At 43.2% G+C, this 20,404-nt stretch overlaps 1 long non-coding RNA gene across 1 annotated transcript; it reads right to left on the reverse strand.

The window, feature by feature from the left end:
- Window positions 1-589: 589 nt before the first annotated feature.
- LOC115206275 (uncharacterized) lies at window positions 590-19,272 on the reverse strand. The gene is made up of 2 exons (XR_003880768.1): window positions 17,159-19,272; window positions 590-724 (listed from the first exon to the last, which is right to left on the reverse strand). It is a non-coding gene; the product is annotated as an uncharacterized LOC115206275 (long non-coding RNA).
- Window positions 19,273-20,404: the final 1,132 nt, after the last annotated feature.

Here is a 20,404-nt window from a genome sequence, read left to right on the forward strand (position 1 = left end):
TAAATACAACATACTGTAAATAGAGCAAAATACAGCACACATACAGTAAAATCCATCTTCAGTAAGCATACTTCAAGTAAGCATACTTCCTACTTCGTGAGCATACTTCATATTTAGTAAGCACACTTCATACTTAGTAAACATACTTCATAGTTTGTAAGCATTTTTCATACTTCCTACTTAATAGGAACATTACATTTGAGTGCAGTGGGTTCATGTGTTCTTAACTGAGACCTATTGCATCATAACAGATGTCTTGGATAGCTAGCTATTCTGTTTTAGCCATAGGCTTCATGTATGCTGTATTTACCTCTAAACATGCTGTACACTGCTACCATTGACAGGTTGCTATATGGAACATCTGGATGAAGAATTCACTGATCCCATGCATGGCATCTGGACACCCACACACACATGCACATGCACACACATTCACACTCACACACACACACACACACACACACACACATATTTCTCGAAGGCGTCTGTTGGTCTTCTGTGTGGGATGCAGGAAAGAGCTAACCACAACAGTTCTTCAGCTGGCAGCTTTAGTTGGTACACAAGGACATAAAGCTTGCCAGTGAAGAACTGCTGTGGGTCAGCCAGTGAGCACCCACGCAACATGTACAAAAATACACACATATAAACACACACACGCAACAGATGCACACACACATTAGGCTACATCTTCTGTCTCTTTGACCATCAGGGTGGGCAGTGGAATCTGTAGAGAGAGAAAGAAGGGAGGGTGGAGAGAGAGAGGGAAACATTAGAATATATGTCTGACTGACTGGTGCTAAAATGCAATATTCAGTACGATATATGCTATCCTAAGGGAATAAATGTGAAAGACAGAAAGCCAAATAGCCTGCATTCATTTGAGATGATGTGTACATATGTGAGCTGTGCAGTCATGTGCTTTCTCACTTGAGCTAGCCCACGTCAGCTGACCCAGCTCTCCATAAGCTGCCTTAATGCAACACAGATACTGGAGCTAGATGCTGTGCCTCTGGACAAGGGACTGGAACTTTCTGATGCTGCACACTAGTGTTATATGGCAAGCTTTATCCTGTAGCATTTACAAATAAGAGAGAATAAGATGCCCACCCAAAATGGCATCCTTTTCCCTATATAGTGCACTACTTTTGGCAGGGCTTTGGTCAAAAGTAGTGCATTGCATAGGGAATAGGGTGCCATTTAGGTCATCACAGAATTTGCAATTGTTTTAGGCACTACTGTTCCCTCGGGTCTTCAACTGTTTCTCCAACAAACTATCAAACCATTGCTGTTTTTGTACCCGAGTTGAAAAATAATAGCATGTCATCAAAGGACAGAAATGTTCACTTTAATTCTTGTCAGATTAATCCGAATGAACTGCCAGGAGGGCTGTGAAACCTTCAAGAGATACTCGTTATAACACATTATCATCCATGATAAAGAATGAAGCTTAGCTGTGCTGCGTTTTTAGCCTTAGCCTAGTCAAAAAGTGTTAAGTCATCTACAATGCTAAAACAACTCTTATACTTGACTGTTCCATCTATGTTGATTTTCTATTGTTATAAATAACTTATGTCCTTTGGGAAAAACCCATAAAACAACCAAGAAACACCCAGAGAACAACCAACTGTAAATATATACCCAGTAACATAGTAAGGCCTATTTAGTTCAGTCAGTGTATGGTTAGCCTTTTCGCTGAACATATGATTAAAGTCTAGCCTCGCTATGTGCTGTAGTATATGAAAACTATTCTTGTTATGCCGTTTTAAATGCCTCTTCCTAGCTGCATATTTTCCGGGCAGCGCAGACAGATTTCTCACAGTTCAAGGACAGGGTTTTGGGAAAAGCTAGCCCTTAGCAGTCCAGCGAACCCAACGACTCTGTAAACCTAACGAACCCACCCCTTGTTGCTCTGCTCTGTGCTCCAGTGGAAAGCTCCCGTGTGCAGGCCTCGCTCAATAGATCCACACACACACACACTCGGCCCACACACACACGCAACCCAGTCTAGGAAAAGTAGCCAGCTCTGCCAAAGCGCTGAATCCCTTTCAATACAGACGCCTCGGACCCATCCTCCTCCTGAGTGGATCTAAGGGATCTATTTTGGATGTGTATTGATTGGAGAGTGTGTGTGTGTGTGTGTGTGTGTGTGTGTGTGTGTGTGTGTGTGTGTGTGTGTGTGTGTGTGTGTGTGTGTGTGTGTGTGTGTGTTAAGATTAGTTCTTAAGGGACACCTGATGGGCTGTCAGACTTCCTCCAGTGTTCAACAGGAACACTAGCTAGCTGGCAATGAGATCCAGGAAAGTATTGTTACAGAGAAATGAAGAGAGAGAGAGCGAGATGGAGAGAGCCAGAGAGAGAGAGAAAGAAGAGAGAAAGAGGAAGAGCAATAGAGAGGGGGAGAGAAAGAGAGAGAACAAGAAAAAGTGAGGTCGAAAGAGAAAAGGACACATGAAAGTAGAGATGGGCTACACTAATCCACTAACACAGTCAGACCAAAGAACAGCGCTGAGGGGGAACTGACTGGTGACTGTCCTAAATCCCTAATGTGACTTATATAGTGTGCAAAACTAGCCAGGGGCTAGTGTCACAAGTTAGCTTCTACCCTACTGTGGGAATGAATAGTATGCTATGTAGCTAACATAAGGTAGCTATCTAGCTAATGAAATGCAGCTATTGTACCTTTGGGCAAGTATCAGAGTCAGAATTAAACTCAACTGTATGACTGGATAAAATAACATGCAATATACTGTAGCTATTATAGTGTAGCTAGAGTATCCTAATGTAGCTAGCAATGTAGCTAGTCAAATTCAGATGGCAAGGCTTTCACTGCTAGCATTATTAGCATTAGCCATAGACTATAACAGTAGCCAGCCTCAGAATCTTCTAGTAGCATTATTCCCATTAAGCTGAGGACTAGCATTAGTCAGCCTATTGTCCTGATCTACAGTACAGTAGTGTTTGTTAAAGGACACCATGTCACTCAGTGTCCTCCAGCACCTGACAGAGCACAGTACAGCACTCAGCCATCACAACACACCTGCAGCTACCACTGTTACTGACCTGGTCTTAGAGTGAGTGTGTGCGTGTGCGCATGTATTGACATGGAGCATGACGCCCTACTTCATGTGCACGTTTAAGTGTGTGTGGGCTGTGTTATTAGGAGACATTTGAAAGTGTGTGTATGTGTCCGGCCCTAAGTAACACACACACACACACACGTTATGAAGTGAGTCCCTCTGTGGTCTCTAAATAAAATTATTACTCACACTGACGTCCTATACTATGCGGAAAAACACACACAACACAAACATGCTTTACACAATAAACACACTTTATACAACAACACACACTTTGCACAACACACACACTTTATACACAACACACACACACTTTATACAACACACACACTTTATACACAATACACAACACACACACTTTACGCAACACACACACAATTTACACAACACGCACACTTTACACAACACACACAAACACTTTACACAACACACACACACTTTATACAACACACACGCACTTTATACAACACACACACACTTTATACAACACACACACTTTATACAACACACACGCTTTCATATTTCACCCCCTCCAGCTTTCGTCCACTTGGGGAGTGCATGGTTGCCTGGGTGATGAGGGGACTCAGTGATCAGTCATCAGAACAACAGCCCTCTGACGTCAAACACTGTCACTTACACACTGCTGGACGACTGGTGAAAAGGGCAAGTCGTCAAAAGGTGTGTGTGTATGTGTGTGTGTGTGTGTGTGTGTGTGTGTGTGTTTAAGGAGGGAATTACATACACATATAAATACACACTGCAGTTCTGTGATCTTCAATAAAATAAATCACTGCAACACACCAACACACACACCGACACACACACATACTGTCCACCACCCTCAGGCCCATGCTACCACAACACTGTAAATAATGCCTCACACCACCACCACCTCCCACTCTCATAAATTGCTTTCAAGTCGGCGGGAGATCAATATATTAGTCACTGGCTCCCAGCTTCCCAGTAGAATTACTAGGAAGAGGAAAGGGATCTATTCTGCATCAGAGAATAGGACACACTTTGTTGGAGATGCTCATTTCTTGCAGAATGAAAGAGACAGGAAGAGTGACAAAGAGTGAGAGGGGGTGAGGAGAGAGAGAGGGGGGGCGGGAGAGAGAGAGCGAGAGAATGAGAGCGTATGCATGCGCTAGACAGTGTGTGAGACCAGGAGCCACACCCAATTGTGTGGAGGCATTGCCGCCCCCTCCCTCCCCCCTCCCCCCCGTAGTGAATAACAGTGGATGTGGTTTGAGTTATGAAACAGTGTTTTCTTCCCTAACTGACAGCAGCAGGAATCTCTGGAAGGGAAAACTGCCAAGCCTCCTGGGAATACACACGATCCATTTTGGTTATGAAATGCCATTTGACACTGCTAACTAAGGAGGAGAGGGGGGCCAGACTAGTCACTACAACAGGGGAAACATCTCTCTGTCTCACGTCACTGTCACTGCAACCGGATATGTTTTGACATCTCATAGGATTTATATGTTATGTGTTGCAAATGCCACTCATGTTCTGTTCATTTACAACATTATGGCAGTAATGTGACTCTGGAGACATTAGATTGACCCATAACATGCCAATATAACAACTTCTCATAAAATCTACAAGAATGAATAAATATATAACTATATATATATTATATATTATATAAAATGACTACCCAGAGGGAAAGAGGTTTTCTACTACTAAGGTGGCAGCCCCAGAGCTACTGGCTGAAATAGGTGAGGCAGAGGAGAGAGAGAAAGATAGAGAGAGGAAAAGATGAGAAAGAGATGCATAAAGAGGGAGAGAGAGCATGGTGAGCATGAGAGAGGTGAGAAAATGAGAGGGATGAAAGTGAGAGAAATAAAGGGAGTGAGAAGCAACAGGAAGAAGACAAATTGTGAGTAGGCCTTGGAGGCTTGCAGGCATAAGCAGCAGTGGTGGAGGCCACATGGAACTCAGAGACAGATAGTGGCGCCAGCCTTAAACACACACACTGACCAAACTATCCCATTAGAAATGAACTGCAATATCACACAGGCCTTCATTGAATTAGTCATAAGAGCACCATGCATATCCATCAACCGGGACCCCCGTCCACTCAAACCTACCTGCTGAGTCAGAGACAGGGGAGGAGAGAGTCTGTGTGCTTGCTTGTGTGTACAGTGTATGTGGTTGTGTGCTTGCGTGCGCTTACCCACCACACAGGTTGTTTCAACATATGTTATAGTGTTTGCATGTTAGTGTGTGTGCATGCATAAGCGCAAATGCTGTAGACATCTGATCTCAGTTACTGTAAGCTTTGCCATTTTACCAAACCACCTCAGACAACAGAAATCTGACTGCAATTATGCCACGGTGAGTCATCTAGTGTGAAGACACACACACACACACACTGGTGTGAAGACACACACACACACACACACACTGGTGTGAAGACACAGCTTGCTTTGAGCTCTTTGCTGTCTGCTTGATAGCACTGATTTAATTCATATGCATCTACGCCCCCAAATAGGCAGGGAGGATGTAAGAGGAAGTGGAAGAGGGTGGCAGGAAATAGCACTATGACACGGTTACGGGTTATGAAAGAACACCTGTAGCCAGGAAACAACTCACTAAATTCACCTTTATTTAACCAAGTAGGCCAGTTGAGAACAAGTTCTCATTTACAACTGCGACCTGGCCAAGATAAAGCAAAGCAGTGCGACACGCACATCAACACAGAGTTACACATGGAGTAAACAAACATACAGTCAATAACATAATAGAAAAGTCTATATACAGTGTGTGCAAATGAGGTAAGATTAGGGAGGTAAGGCAATAAATAGGCCGTAGTGGCGAAATAATGACAATTTAGCAATTAAACACTGGAGTGATAGATGTGCAGAAGATGAATGTGCAAGCAGAGATACTGGGGTGCAAAGGAGAAAAAACAAAAAAAAACAATATGGGGATGAGGTAGTTGGGTGGGCTATTTACAGATGGGCTATGTACAGGTTAATTAGTTGTGTGCGTGCGTGTGTGTGTGTGTGTTATGGGGGTAAACAGGAAGTGTGTGTTAGGGAGTATCCGGCTCCCAGACGTCAGAGGGACAGCGAGGCAGACACCCTGCCCCAAACTTTCCCACAATACAGCACACACACACACACACACACACACACTGCTGCACACTCATGCTGTATGACAGCTTTGTGTGTTGTGTGTTTGTGTCATTAGCTGATCATCAAGGCTGTGTGCCTGTGTGTCTACATATGTATTTGTATGGCATCCCTGGTCGTCAGCTTGATGCACACTGATGTTTTTCTTCCTGTAGTCTTTCTTTAGTTCTCCTCTTAATTTGAGCCAGTTTGGACATAGAAATTATTATGTGGATTATAATTCATCTACATTTTTGTGGAAATTACAAACTTCAGAAGCCTTTTTAAACCTCAAATACACTACACGTTTTAAAATTCCTGCATTGCAGGGAAGTTCTCTTGCAACAGAGTGATCAAATTAAAATCCTGCATTTGTATAAGAATGAAGGGGGCCGCAAGGTTATCAACAATGTGTCATGACTAATTACATCATTAATGTTGCTCTTCTGAAACCAACACAGGAATAAGTGTGGAGAGAGACGGAGGTAGAGAGAGAATCCAAGAGAGAGAAAGAGAGAAATATTGAGAGGGAGGTATAGAGGGATTGAGTGAGAGAGAGAGAGAGAGAGACAGAAAGCCAGCGGGAGAGAGAGAGATAGGGAGGGAGGGAGAGTGAGATAGGGGGAGTATCCCTGGGAAAAGTGACACATTAAAGTAAATTATTTGTGTGCTTTTCCCCCCAGACCAGACCAGTCTAGCCATCGCCCTTCCCGGATTTGGGAGTGTGTGTGAATAAAAGCATTGTTTCTGGGTCTGCATCTGTGTGTGCCTGTCTGTATGAACGTGTATGTGTGTCTACCTGTGTATCCATCTGTGTGTGCCTGTCTGTATGAACGTGTATGTGTGTCTCCCTGTGTATCCATCTGTGTGTGCCTGTCTGTATGAACGTGTATGTGTGTCTCCCTGTGTATCCATCTGTGTGTGCCTGTCTGTATGAACGTGTATGTGTGTCTACCTGTGTATCCATCTGTGTGTGCCTGTCTGTATGAACGTGTATGTGTGTCTACCTGTGTATCCATCTGTGTGTGCCTGTCTGTATGAACGTGTATGTGTGTCTACCTGTGTCCATCTGTGTGTGCCTGTCTGTATGAATGTGCATGTGTGTCTACCTGTGTGTCCATCTGTGTGTGTGTGTGTCCATCTGTGTGTGTGTGTGTGTGTGAATGCGTGTGTCCGTCCATGTCCATCCATGTGTGAAAACTAAAATTCCTTTGGCCACTCGCTTGCAAACAGACAAGCAAGCAAACAAAACTGTTTGAGAGAGAGAGAGAGAGAGAGAAAGCGGGGGGGGGGGGATTCAATGGCCCTTATACAATGGAGAGGACTGTGGGGAAACACGGAAGCAGCTCAACCATGTCAGGAATTCTTATAATCTCCTAACTTATTTCCCTGATTGTAGAAGGGGGGGAGGTGGGAGTTGATGGGAGGAAAAGGGGTGAGAATGAGCCGAGATAGGGATGTGAGGGAAGGAAGGAGGGGGAAAGAGGGGTGAGGGAGGCAGTGGAACGGGGCAGAGAGAGAGGAGAGAAGGAGTCATACTTCTTCTTGAATGTGTAATTATGAAAGTTGGGGGAAAGAGAGTAGGAGTCACACCCAAGCTCAAGTACAGGTCAGAGGGAGGGGGAAGGAAGGAGGGAGGGGGAAGGACGGAGAGAGGGAGGGAGGGAGGGGGAAGGAGGGAGGGAGGGGGAAGGACGGAGGGAGGGAGGGGGAGGGAGGGGGAAGGAGGGAGGGAGAAAGGGAGGGAGGGGGAAAGACGGATGGAGGAAGGAGGGATGGAGGGGGAGGGAGGGAGGGAGGGGGAAGGAGGGAGGGGGAAGGACAGATGGAGGAGGGAGGGGGAAGGAGGGAGGGGGAAGGACGGATGGCGGAGGGAGGGGGAAGGAGGGAGGGAGGGGGAAGGACGGATGGAGGGGAAGGAAGGATGGAGGAGGGAGGGGGAAGGAGTATGCAGACACACCGCACAGATGTACCTGTATGACTGGGCTGTAGATTGTATTTTTTAATGAGAGTTACAATCTTAAAGTACTTCCCGAGGAAAAGGGAGGAGGCCAACAGGGCCCCATGAATTGTGCCCTTTACCATTGTGCCTATCCTTCCATCCATCCTAAACCATGTGAACTTATGACTTATTACACACATACAGGGCATGGATCCATTTCCCCATAGGACAGAAGATGTTAGTTTCTCCATGAAGGACAGTGCTAGTCTCACAGTGGTTTCTCCATAAAGAACAGTGCTAGTCTCACAGTGGTTTCTTCATGAAGGACAGTGCTAGTCTCACAGTGGTTTCTTCATAAAGAACAGTGCTAGTCTCACAGTGGTTTCTTCGTAAAGAACAGTGCTAGTCTCACAGTGGTTTCTCCATAAAGAACAGTGCTAGTCTCACAGTGGTTTCTTCATAAAGAACAGTGCTAGTCTCACAGTGGTTTCTTCATAAAGAACAGTGCTAGTCTCACAGTGGTTTCTTCATAAAGAACAGTGCTAGTCTCACAGTGGTTTCTTCATAAAGAACAGTGCTAGTCTCACAGTGGTTTCTTCATAAAGAACAGTGCTAGTCTCACAGTGGTTTCTCCATAAAGAACAGTGCTAGTCTCACAGTGGTTTCTCCATAAAGGACAGTGCTAGTCTCACAGTGGTTTCTCCATAAAGAACAGTGCTAGTCTCACAGTGGTTTCTCCATAAAGAACAGTGCTAGTCTCACAGTGGTTTCTCCATAAAGGACAGTGCTAGTCTCACAGTGGTTTCTTCATAAAGAACAGTGCTAGTCTCACAGTGGTTTCTCCATAAAGGACAGTGCTAGTCTCACAGTGGTTTCTCCATAAAGAACAGTGCTAGTCTCACAGTGGTTTCTTCATAAAGAACAGTGCTAGTCTCACAGTGGTTTCTCCATAAAGAACAGTGCTAGTCTCACAGTGGTTTCTCCATAAAGGACAGTGCTAGTCTCACAGTGGTTTCTCCATAAAGGACAGTGCTAGTCTCACAGTGGTTTCTCCCTAAAGGACAGTGCTAGTCTCACAGTGGTTTCTTCATAAAGAACAGTGCTAGTCTCACAGTGGTTTCTCCATAAAGAACAGTGCTAGTCTCACAGTGGTTTCTTCATAAAGAACAGTGCTAGTCTCACAGTGGTTTCTTCATAAAGAACAGTGCTAGTCTCACAGTGGTTTCTCCATAAAGAACAGTGCTAGTCTCACAGTGGTTTCTCCATAAAGGACAGTGCTAGTCTCACAGTGGTTTCTCCATAAAGAACAGTGCTAGTCTCACAGTGGTTTCTCCATAAAGGACAGTGCTAGTCTCACAGTGGTTTCTCCATAAAGAACAGTGCTAGTCTCACAGTGGTTTCTCCATAAAGAACAGTGCTAGTCTCACAGTGGTTTCTCCATAAAGGACAGTGCTAGTCTCACAGTGGTTTCTTCATAAAGAACAGTGCTAGTCTCACAGTGGTTTCTCCATAAAGGACAGTGCTAGTCTCACAGTGGTTTCTCCATAAAGAACAGTGCTAGTCTCACAGTGGTTTCTTCATAAAGGACAGTGCTAGTCTCACAGTGGTTTCTTCATAAAGAACAGTGCTAGTCTCACAGTGGTTTCTCCATAAAGGACAGTGCTAGTCTCACAGTGGTTTCTTCATAAAGAACAGTGCTAGTCTCACAGTGGTTTCTTCATAAAGAACAGTGCTAGTCTCACAGTGGTTTCTCCATAAAGAACAGTGCTAGTCTCACAGTGGTTTCTCCATAAAGAACAGTGCTAGTCTCACAGTGGTTTCTTCATAAAGAACAGTGCTAGTCTCACAGTGGTTTCTCCATAAAGAACAGTGCTAGTCTCACAGTGGTTTCTTCATAAAGAACAGTGCTAGTCTCACAGTGGTTTCTTCATAAAGGACAGTGCTAGTCTCACAGTGGTTTCTCCATAAAGAACAGTGCTAGTCTCACAGTGGTTTCTTCATAAAGGACAGTGCTAGTCTCACAGTGGTTTCTCCATAAAGAACAGTGCTAGTCTCACAGTGGTTTCTCCATAAAGAACAGTGCTAGTCTCACAGTGGTTTCTTCATAAAGAACAGTGCTAGTCTCACAGTGGTTTCTCCATAAAGGACAGTGCTAGTCTCACAGTGGTTTCTTCATAAAGAACAGTGCTAGTCTCACAGTGGTTTGCTTGTCAATGAGAGTTGTTGACTAGCGGTTGACCACATTTCCAGACACACCTCACAAGATGTGACTGTGGGGATAACAGACTACACCACAGGACTGTGTGTGTGAGTGCGTACGTGTGTGTGTGTGTGTGTGTGTGTGTGTGTGTGTGTGTGTGTGTGTGTGTGTGTGTGTGTGTGTGTGTGTGTGTGTGTGTGTGTGTGTGTGTGTGTGTGAGAGAAAGGGCCTATGCCTGTTGGAAAGAGAACATGAATTGATTTGTGTATGTGTAAATCTGTGTGTGTGTTTATTGAGTAAATTAAATGAGAGAGCAAGAGTGAAGAAACATGTATGTCTGTGTTATGTGTGTGTGTCCACCATTTCATGAGCTGCAGGCTGCCACATACACTGATGTACACAGATGGCCTGAGAGTACATTCCATCCAGGGAACACTCGAAGACTGAGACACAGTGAGCAGATAGTTTAAGTTCCAAGTGGAAATTAGCTCCTGCTAACCCGCAAAGACTCATTACTTAAGGTATCTACCTACCTTATGACCCCAGCCTAGTGCTTCAACCACACACACACACACACACACACACACATACACACATACACACACACAGAGAGGCTCTTATCCAACCACAGATCACATTGACATACTTTGCGCGACACTGGCTGCCATAATGCCAAAGTGTTCCGTCTCTCTGCTCCCTGATCAGCTTGCACATAGCTCAGTTATAGCATTAGTATGTATCCGATAACCTCAATTATTATATGAAGCATGTACTACATAGTGTCAGCAACCACATGAATGTAGTTCCCCTGCCCCAGACAACTGAGCAGTAGAAAGAACCACAGACGTGATATGGACATCGTGAAAAGATGCAAAGCTGCTCATTGCTTAGTAATTGCTAATAAATATAGCCTTTCAGGGGAAAAGTGTCACAGTTGAGAAATCCTAGGTTTTCTGAGAACTACAGTCTACTAATGTTTCTGACAATAATATGTTGACTCATGGAGGTGGAAAAGAGGTCACACAGATACTATGATGTTAAATTCAATGTTTTGCTTTTCCTGGGTTGCCAACATAGTAATTACATAGTTTTTGCAGAACTCGTTTCAATAACTAGTTGGGCAAAATCTGTGTATTCATCTTTATCATTGCATATGGAATGTGTCCTAAATGGCGCCCTATTCCCTTTATAGTGCACTACCTTTGACAAGGGCCCATAGGTTCCTGAGCTACAACCATGTTAAACAGATGTGTCCACAGCAAGCAGACATTTTGCCAGACATGAAGCATTTTCCACTAACAGAAGGACTTGTGCTCAACAGGTTTGTCCCTGCAGAATGGATTTCTAACTCTCTCTCTCTCTCTCTCTCTCTCTCTCTCTCTCTGTCTCTTCCACTCGCCATCAACACCCTCTGAATACCTTCTTGCTTAGCTCCCTTCCTCCCTCTCTACCTCTCCCTCCCCTCCATCAACCCCATCACCCCTGTCTCTCCCTCCTATCCCTTCTCTCCCTCCGACTCTTTTGCTCTCCCTCTCTATCCCTCGGTCTCTCTGTCTCTCTCTCTCTCTGTCTGTCTCTCTCTCGCTCTCTCTCTCTCTTCTGCTCTCCATACAACCCCCCTCTCTCTCCCCTTCTATCCCTCCCACTCTCCCATTCTCTCCCATTCTCTCTCCCTCCCTGTCCCTCCTTCTTTACCAATCTCTCTCCCTCCCTCTCCTCTCTTTCCATTGGTCAGCTCTTTGGGCCTGGGGTGCATTCCTGGGATGCCTAGTACATATGGTATAAATTCCATTCAGTCTGCAGAGGCCCCAGACCTCCACGCTGTCTGAACACAGAGCACACACACACACACACACAGACAGCACACATGCGCAGGCCCAACCTCTCTCAGACCCGCCCTGTTCCTCTACCTCTCTCTATCTTTCCACCTCCCTCTAACGCTCACTCTCTCTCTCTCACTGTCTGTCCCCCTCTCTTGCTCTCTCTAGCTTCCACTCTACCTCTCTATCTTTCCACGTTTCCACCTTGTGTGTATGCATACAGTAGGTTGGTCAATGTATGTCTACCTGTATGTACAGTATGTCTACCTTCCTCACCATGTATAAGTACAGTACCAGTCAAAAGTTTGGACACACCTACTCATTCAAGGCTGGTAACTCCAAGGAACTTATCCTCTGCAGCAGAGGCAACTCTGGGTCTTCCTTTCCTGTGGCGGTCCTCATGAGAGCCAGTTTCATCATAGTGCTTGATGGTTTTTGCGACTGCACTTGAAGAAACTTTCAAAGTTCTTGAAATGTTCAGAATTGACTGACCTTCATGTCTTAAAGTAATGATGGACTGTCATGTCTCTTTGCTTATTTGAGCTGTTCTTGCCATAATATGGACTTGGTCTTTTACCAAATAAGGCTATCTTCTGTATACCAACCCTACCTTGTCACAATACAAATGATTGGCTAAAATGCATTAAGAAGGAAAGAAATGATCTTTTAACAAGGCACACCTGTTAATTGAAATGCATTCCAGGTGACTACCTCATGAAGCTGGTTGAGAGAATGCCAAGAGTGTGTAAAGCTGTCATCAAGGAAAAGGGTGGCTACTTTGAAGAATCTCAAATATAAAATATATTTTGATTTGTTTAACACTTTTCTGGTTACTACATGATTCCATATGTGTTATTTCATCATTTTGATGTCTTCACTATTATTCTATAATGTAGAAAATAGTGAAAATAAAGAAAAACCCTTGAATGAGTAGGTGTCCAAACCTTTGACTGGTACTGTACATGTAGGGAGACTGAAATTCGGCAAAGGTACACTAGCACTAGGTCTTTAACTAGGTCACTTACAGGGCCAGGGATACAGGGCCAGGGAAAAACAAAACCTGTGGCAGTCCATTTAATCAACCGGAGATTACACAGTGACACAGCGTCCCTTCTGCCTTGTACTCATTCCATCACAGGGGAAATGGTACCCTATTCCCTATATACTGCACTATTGTTGACCAGGGGCTCTGGACAAAAGTAGTGCACTATATAGGGAACATGATGACATTTTGGACACAGCCATGGTTTTCAATCTCTGGATGGGACTAGTTCATGTTGAATTGGCACTGCTAAGTTTACTGTTAGATAAAAATGGTTAAAAAGGGTTAATTTCCTACTGCTTGTTTAACATGGAGATTAAATGGAACCAATGGAAGTTTCATTAGTTGAGCTATAAACTGTTAACTGTCATTCCAAACTTGACCAAGGCACTATGAGGACTAGACCCAGTCCTAGCCTAAGCCCTGATAGGGCCAGTCAAAGCCTCTTCCCTTTGAGAGTGGAATAGACCCCAAGGCCACTAAGAGAGCAAGAGTCAATCCCAGTCCCAGCCCTTAGTGATAAGAGAACTCAGCCTTGAGTCACTAGTGAATTGATCCCAGTCCCAGCCCTTAGTGATAAGAGAACTCAGCCTTGAGTCACTAGTGAATTGATCCCAGTCCCAGCCCTTAGTGATAAGAGAACTCAGCCTTGAATCACTAGTGAATTGATCCCAGTCCCAGCCCTTAGTGATAAGAGAACTCAGCCTTGAATCACTAGTGAATCGATCCCAGTCCCAGCCCTTAGTGATAAGAGAACTCAGCCTTGAGTCACTAGTGAATCGATCCCAGTCCCAGCCCGTAGTGATAAGAGAACTCAGCCTTGAGTCACTAGTGAATCGATCCCAGTCCCAGCCCTTAGTGATAAGAGAACTCAGCCTTGAATCACTAGTGAATTGATCCCAGTCCCAGCCCTTAGTGATAAGAGAACTCAGCCTTGAATCACTAGTGAATTGATCCAAGCACCAAATAGGCTGGGCACTTGAAGATAAAGAGTTGAAGATCATAGAGACTTGGCCTTGAATATATAGGAGTACTGGGATCTCAAATCAACTTCTGCTGTGTGTGTTTTTATACAGTCTGTCTGTTATTATTGAGACTACAGACTGACACTGTCTGTCCTCCCACACACAGTCCCACACACGGAGCCTATGTATGTCCGCTACTCACCACTACAGCACCTGCTGAGTCAAGCCTACTCAGCCTACTCAGCCCACTCAATGTCTGTTGACAACTTCTCAGTACATTGTCCTCTCAAATGAAGTCAAATAACATTGCTAGTGAATTTTCATCTGATCTGGTTCCACGGGTCACCTAAGTGAATTTAGTCAAAACGAAAACGATAAAAGTTTTATAATAGAATGATTACCTTGGTATAGTTTTTGGTTACATGTGGATCAATTGTAACAAACCAGAAATAACCAATTTACAATTAGAGTGTAAAGTAAAGTGTGTACTCTGATGTGTGATGTATACATCTATAGCCATAGGGTGTGGCCCTGTCTGAAACGTGCAACCTCATTCTAGAATGCGCATTTCCACTGCAGTTCCTCACCCACTGGGAATACTCTGATAGCCCATCAATAACTGTCAATGTGCAATCCAGCATTCAGCACAGCCCAACTATGCTACTCAATAAGAGCTGCATTACCTAGCTAATGTCAAAGCTAGACTAGAGTAATATTGTCTTCTGGTGAAATTAAACTGTTCCATTTTTTTCTGAGGATAGGATCAATGTAAGTAATCCAATGGTTAAATCCAATTTAACCTGCACTTGAATGTATGCACTTTTAATGTAAGGCGTTCTTAAGTGTCCTGAAAGGTGTCTGTCAAATTAAATGTATAATTATTTTATTAATAGATCAGAATGGTTTAATACCTTTCATGTGAGGGAGTGGATGATTTCTAGGACTAAAGAGAATGTTATGTCTCATACACACTAACCATAAGAATGGGCACACACACATATCGTCACGACTTGCTATGACTACACTCATTAGATTGGAGTAAGGCAGGACTGCAGAGAAAGACCTTGAATTACAAGCATTCCTCTCTTTCATCATATACTCCCTCTTTATATCTCTCTCAATCCCTCTGTTCATATACACCCATACAGTCTGTCCACCCGGACTGCCTGCCAGTCTGTCCATCCGGCCAGCCAGCAGAAGTGTCTTTCTGTCTGTTGTTCTGTCGTTCTGAGGAGCGGCTCTGTTGACATCTGTATTAATCTCATCCAGTCATGCAGAGATAAAGACAGCACTCGCTAACCACACACACACAGACACACACACACCCTCAAACTCATACACACAACACAGAACAAACATACAGCCAGAGATACTATGTTGTTGCAAGGGCAGGAAATCACTTTTACAGTCTTGAGGGTTTGTCTATAAAACTGTAAATAAAAAGGTCCCTTTTATAAAGACTTTGCTGTGATCCATTGGATTTAGTAATAAGTAATAAGAATCTCATCTGGGTTGTGTTCCATTCCATTTTAATTCAATTTGATTGTGAACCACACCCCCTCCATCCATAAAGCCACACCCCCTCATTCATCACCCAATCAGGTAGCCGGCAGGTAGCCTAGTGGTTAGAGCGTTGGGCCAGTAACCGAAAGGTTGCTAGATCAAATCCCCGAGCTGTCGTTCTGCCACTGTTCCTAGGCCGTCATTGTAAATGAGAATTTGTTCTTAACTGACTTGCCTAGTTAAATAAAGGTAAAATTTAAAAAAAACAACATCTCATGTGATTTAAAACTGCGGTATCACAAGTAGGATAAATCAGACCTCACTGTAACTGTTCCTATTGATGCACCCATTTCAGATCCTCCAAGTAGGTCTTAGTGCTGCATTCATTCATACAGAATCATTTCATTGTCCATTAGACAGACAATGGAGTCCCTCAGATAGAGAGACAGTAGGCTACATGTCATGTATGTTAAACTGATCTCAAGTTATACCATTGAACCGTCTAAAGATAAAATGGGGTGTTAACTTAGCTGCCACTGACATAATTCCCATGTAATTCTCAAGTGTGAAAAAGTGGCATTCAGATAATCTGGATGTAGCCAATCGAGTATGACCTGTGGCTGTTAGTTTTGCTAGGCTACATATTACACAATTAATTTCCAAACAGCTGATAATTGCTGGCTACATGTTCGGGGGGGGGGAGTCGAAGTGGCCCTGAGGAACTTGGGAGCCTGAAGTCTCGATCTCGTGACAAAACAGTCTTTCGCTCTACAGAGGCATCAAACTTGAAGGTGCATGGGAAACCAAAAAAGAAACTGCTGCCTGCCTCTTGCCCCTTGCAGCTCATCCAAGTAGCCTGCCTGGTCAATGTATTGCAGCCAGCCAGTAAACCAGCTATAGGCCTTAAGAATTCATCCACCCCCAGTGAATAAGGATGAAGCATCAATATCACACCCAAGAAGAGATGAGTCACTGCCAAACAGGCTGTCTGCAGGCTGTTTGCCTACGAGGCTTCAGGATGAATCCAACAAGGTCTTGACTGCAATTCAGAATAAATCGATTGTCTGGTGGTGGTGGAGTGAAATAGTGCTCGAGATATTAAGTGTGCAAGGGAGTATTGTTGAATTGAATTTATAGGCTTTAAGGATTTAAGGAATTTCAGGTGCAGTCTAACAGTCATTGAGTGAATAAAAGATTAGACCTACTCATGACATAGTGCCTGATCTTTAGAGTGGAGAGTGAGCTTTCTTTGATGAGCTGTCACATTCTAACTTACAGCTCTCCTCTGAGTGTTGAAATCCTCAAACTGTGATTGCATAAGCATGAGTTGGAGAGCTTGTAAACACTTGTTCCTATACTTACATAATCCCTGCCACAAAATTCCACAGAAAAATAAGTAAATTATGAAAAAGTTCATTTAAATGAGCAAGGCCTATCACAGACTTCTTATTGTATTCAATAATGAGGTAAGACAGTTCATATCTTACCTTGATCAAAGGAAAGGAGATGTCATGGGAGCTTGAATGAAGATCCTGCTGTCTGATTTTTAGGGTGTTGCCAGCCAGTTCATAGGGAAGGTTACAGGTTCTCTCCATTTAAAGCAGGATTTATCAACGTAAAATGAGAGATGCGGAGAGGAGGGAAAGGAAGAAACTTACGGGGAAAACTGTCGTCCACATCCATGTATCGCTGTAAAGGGTGGGGCCTTAAAGAAATGTGCTTCGCAATCCTCTCCTTTAAGTCGAACTAAAGGGAATTACAGTGAGTTACTAAATAACGACAAGATAATGAGTAAGTTCATTACGCATTATTCTTTAGGCTAGTAGCATACTACTAAATTATAAAAATGTATAGTTCAAACCTATGATCTATGAATAGGTATTTTAAAACGGTTTTACAGTACAGCAATGAGCTTGATCTTTTACATTTTGTTTAAGTTTTAAATATCACCGAATCTTATTCTGGGCTCTTTGGCCCCATTATTTTTCTTACAAGTAGACTAATTGATGGGCACGCCCGTTGTCTCTATATGCCACGAATGCGCACAATAGAAGTGTCCATAAACCAATACATTTAACGTTTAGTCTATATGAGATGGCCTTTGAAAAAACTCTTACATCTTATAGTCAATACACTGCTGTGTTGAATTAGGTAATATGGCAGTGAAGGCACCGCCTACAGACCAGAGTACAAATAGTCCGAATGGCACTGCAAGTTAACTATTTGATTACATAATTTGGAACATTCAATTTGCAATATTTGTAACGGTTATGACAATAGTCACAATAGGTCATTTCACGCTCTATTTTATATTTTAGTTGCAGACTATGTAGATTACTTCAATCTATTCAGTTAAGGTTATTCCACACTCATAAAGACATTTAAAAGTTTTTCAATTAATATAGACGCACTTACTTTTTTCTGTAGGTTAGACTAACTTCTTTCCTCGGTGTGACTCAACATGTCAGTTACCTAGTTACAAGCAGCTCCATCATAAAGAAAACGATAAAAAAAAAAATGTTATCAGATGTTTTATCAATAATCGAATTCCTCTATAGCACGGACTAGGCCTACTGCCTCACAGCTCCGTTGACTTGCCACTCATCTGTGGGCTGCAATATGATTGTAAAGTTGCTATGTCCATTTCAAAGCATTATACATTGAATTATTAAATACTTGTTATGATCATCCAAATAATAGCAGAATAGATTCCATCGGTCATATTTAGAATAATGCTTATTAGCCTTGTCGAGACGGAACTATTAGTTGTATAACCGAATGCTTCCTCTATCAAATGCGCCATTAATATTGAAAATCGATCAGCTAGGCTACTTCTCACTGTATATAGCTATGATTAAGCTTTATTATCATAAGCATTTAGGTCAGATGCAAGTCTTGAAGAAGAAAACCCGTTTTAAAGGCAGCCACACCTTAACTCTCTCAATCAATTTTGACAGTTCTAGTCCTGGACGAAACACATCTATAATAGTTCAAGTTTAAAATACACTTACAACTATTCAACTATCACCCTTGTATATATTAGTGTGCGATACATCATAACTTAACCGGTAAAAACGAAGATACCGCCCCAGTTTCACTTTCCAGTTTCCCAGCAGTTCCCCAACCAACCAGTCCCTCTATCGCTGCGTCTTGGTTCTCTCTAGTCCAACTCCCTTCAAACCGGCTTCTCACTGCGATCAGCTGGCAGCGCAGTGACGCCAATAGCAACAGCTGGCCAATCAAACTCCAACGTCAAAGAACACTGACGACTCCCACCGCTTATGCACCTTGAGTGACAGGTGCTCCCACCAATGTTGTAGGGGATGACTATGGGCTAGGAGGCGTGAACAAAAGATGCCGACCAATAGGAGTGGCATATAGCAGAGGGTTTTACTCATAAATTCGGGTTGTAGTTCAGTACTATTAACTTTCCTACATATTTAAAAAAGGCTTAATTCAATATCAGAACAGGACTCTGTGTGTGCCTTGCGAGGAGGTTACCGCATCTCTAGTAATAGGCTATATAAGGTATTTGTCTTTCCACATAATCTGCACTGAAGGAGGAGAGGAGAGGAGAAAGGAGGAGAGGAGAGGAGAGAGAGGTCGACAGTCGATGAGAAAGGAGAGAAAAGGATTGAGATGTTGTTCTGATATTGCATTAACATTGTAAAAACACAAAATTGTGGCAAGGTTCTCATAGCGTCAAGAGAACAGTTATCTCTGTTGTCGACTTCACCCTCGAAGAATGATTCTCTGTGTGTCCCAAATGGCACCCTACCCTACATAGTGCGCTAGGCCTACAGGGAGGGCTTCCCACACCTGATTCAAAGAACCAACTCATCATCAAGCTTTGATTATTTGAATCAGCTGTGTAGTGCTAGGAGGCCCCAGGACTAAGGGAAACCCTGGTGTAGTGAATAGGGTGCTATTTGGGTCATAGAATATGTCTATATCACAGATGTTTATCGAATGTGAATGGATGCATCCCCCTAAAGGATGTCTGCTAAGTACATTTACTGTATTATGTAACAAAGAAAGGCATTCCTTTTCCATAGCTGTATTACGTCACCCTTAAATATACAGCCCCGTTTGTCATTTTACTGTATGTCTTCATCCCTATATTATCTATGCTGAGGCCTATAAGTAATCAGTATATCCCTACTTCTATTCCTTATAGTGCTGTTCCACTCAGGAAGAAGGGTAATGTAACCCCAGTCAACCCAGTCACCCAATTAAATCTCTTTGCATTTAAAGTGTTTTTCAACATAACAGTTTTTTGAGCAAATGCAACATTCCTGAGGTTGTGAGAGTAGTACGAGGCAGGGGCTCCACTACCTAACAGGCCATTGCCCATCTTGTGGACGGAAACCTTAATGAATGGTTTGCTGAAGTCACAGGAATTTCACTTTTGGATGAGAGCACTTGCTTTGCAAAGGGAAAAACAGAGGAATTCATCTTTCCATTTCCTCAGCATTCACATGTCAATTATAGCACGCAGCAACCCAAAAGTACAAACAATCGCAGCAACGCAACAAAACAACTGTCAATTATATCATAGATAGTTATATACAAACATATAAACATAGAAATGACATACAGTAATATACAGGTAGAGTAGTTTGGATATTATACACTGTATCTTCATTTTCTTCACAAAGAAATGATAGACTATAGTTGGCTCATTACATCAGCCAGAAGGCAGATTTTGATACTAATCGTCTCTGGCTGATGAT

This window comes from Salmo trutta, chromosome 13 (genome assembly GCF_901001165.1).
Source record: "Salmo trutta chromosome 13, fSalTru1.1, whole genome shotgun sequence".
NCBI lineage: Eukaryota > Metazoa > Chordata > Actinopteri > Salmoniformes > Salmonidae > Salmo > Salmo trutta.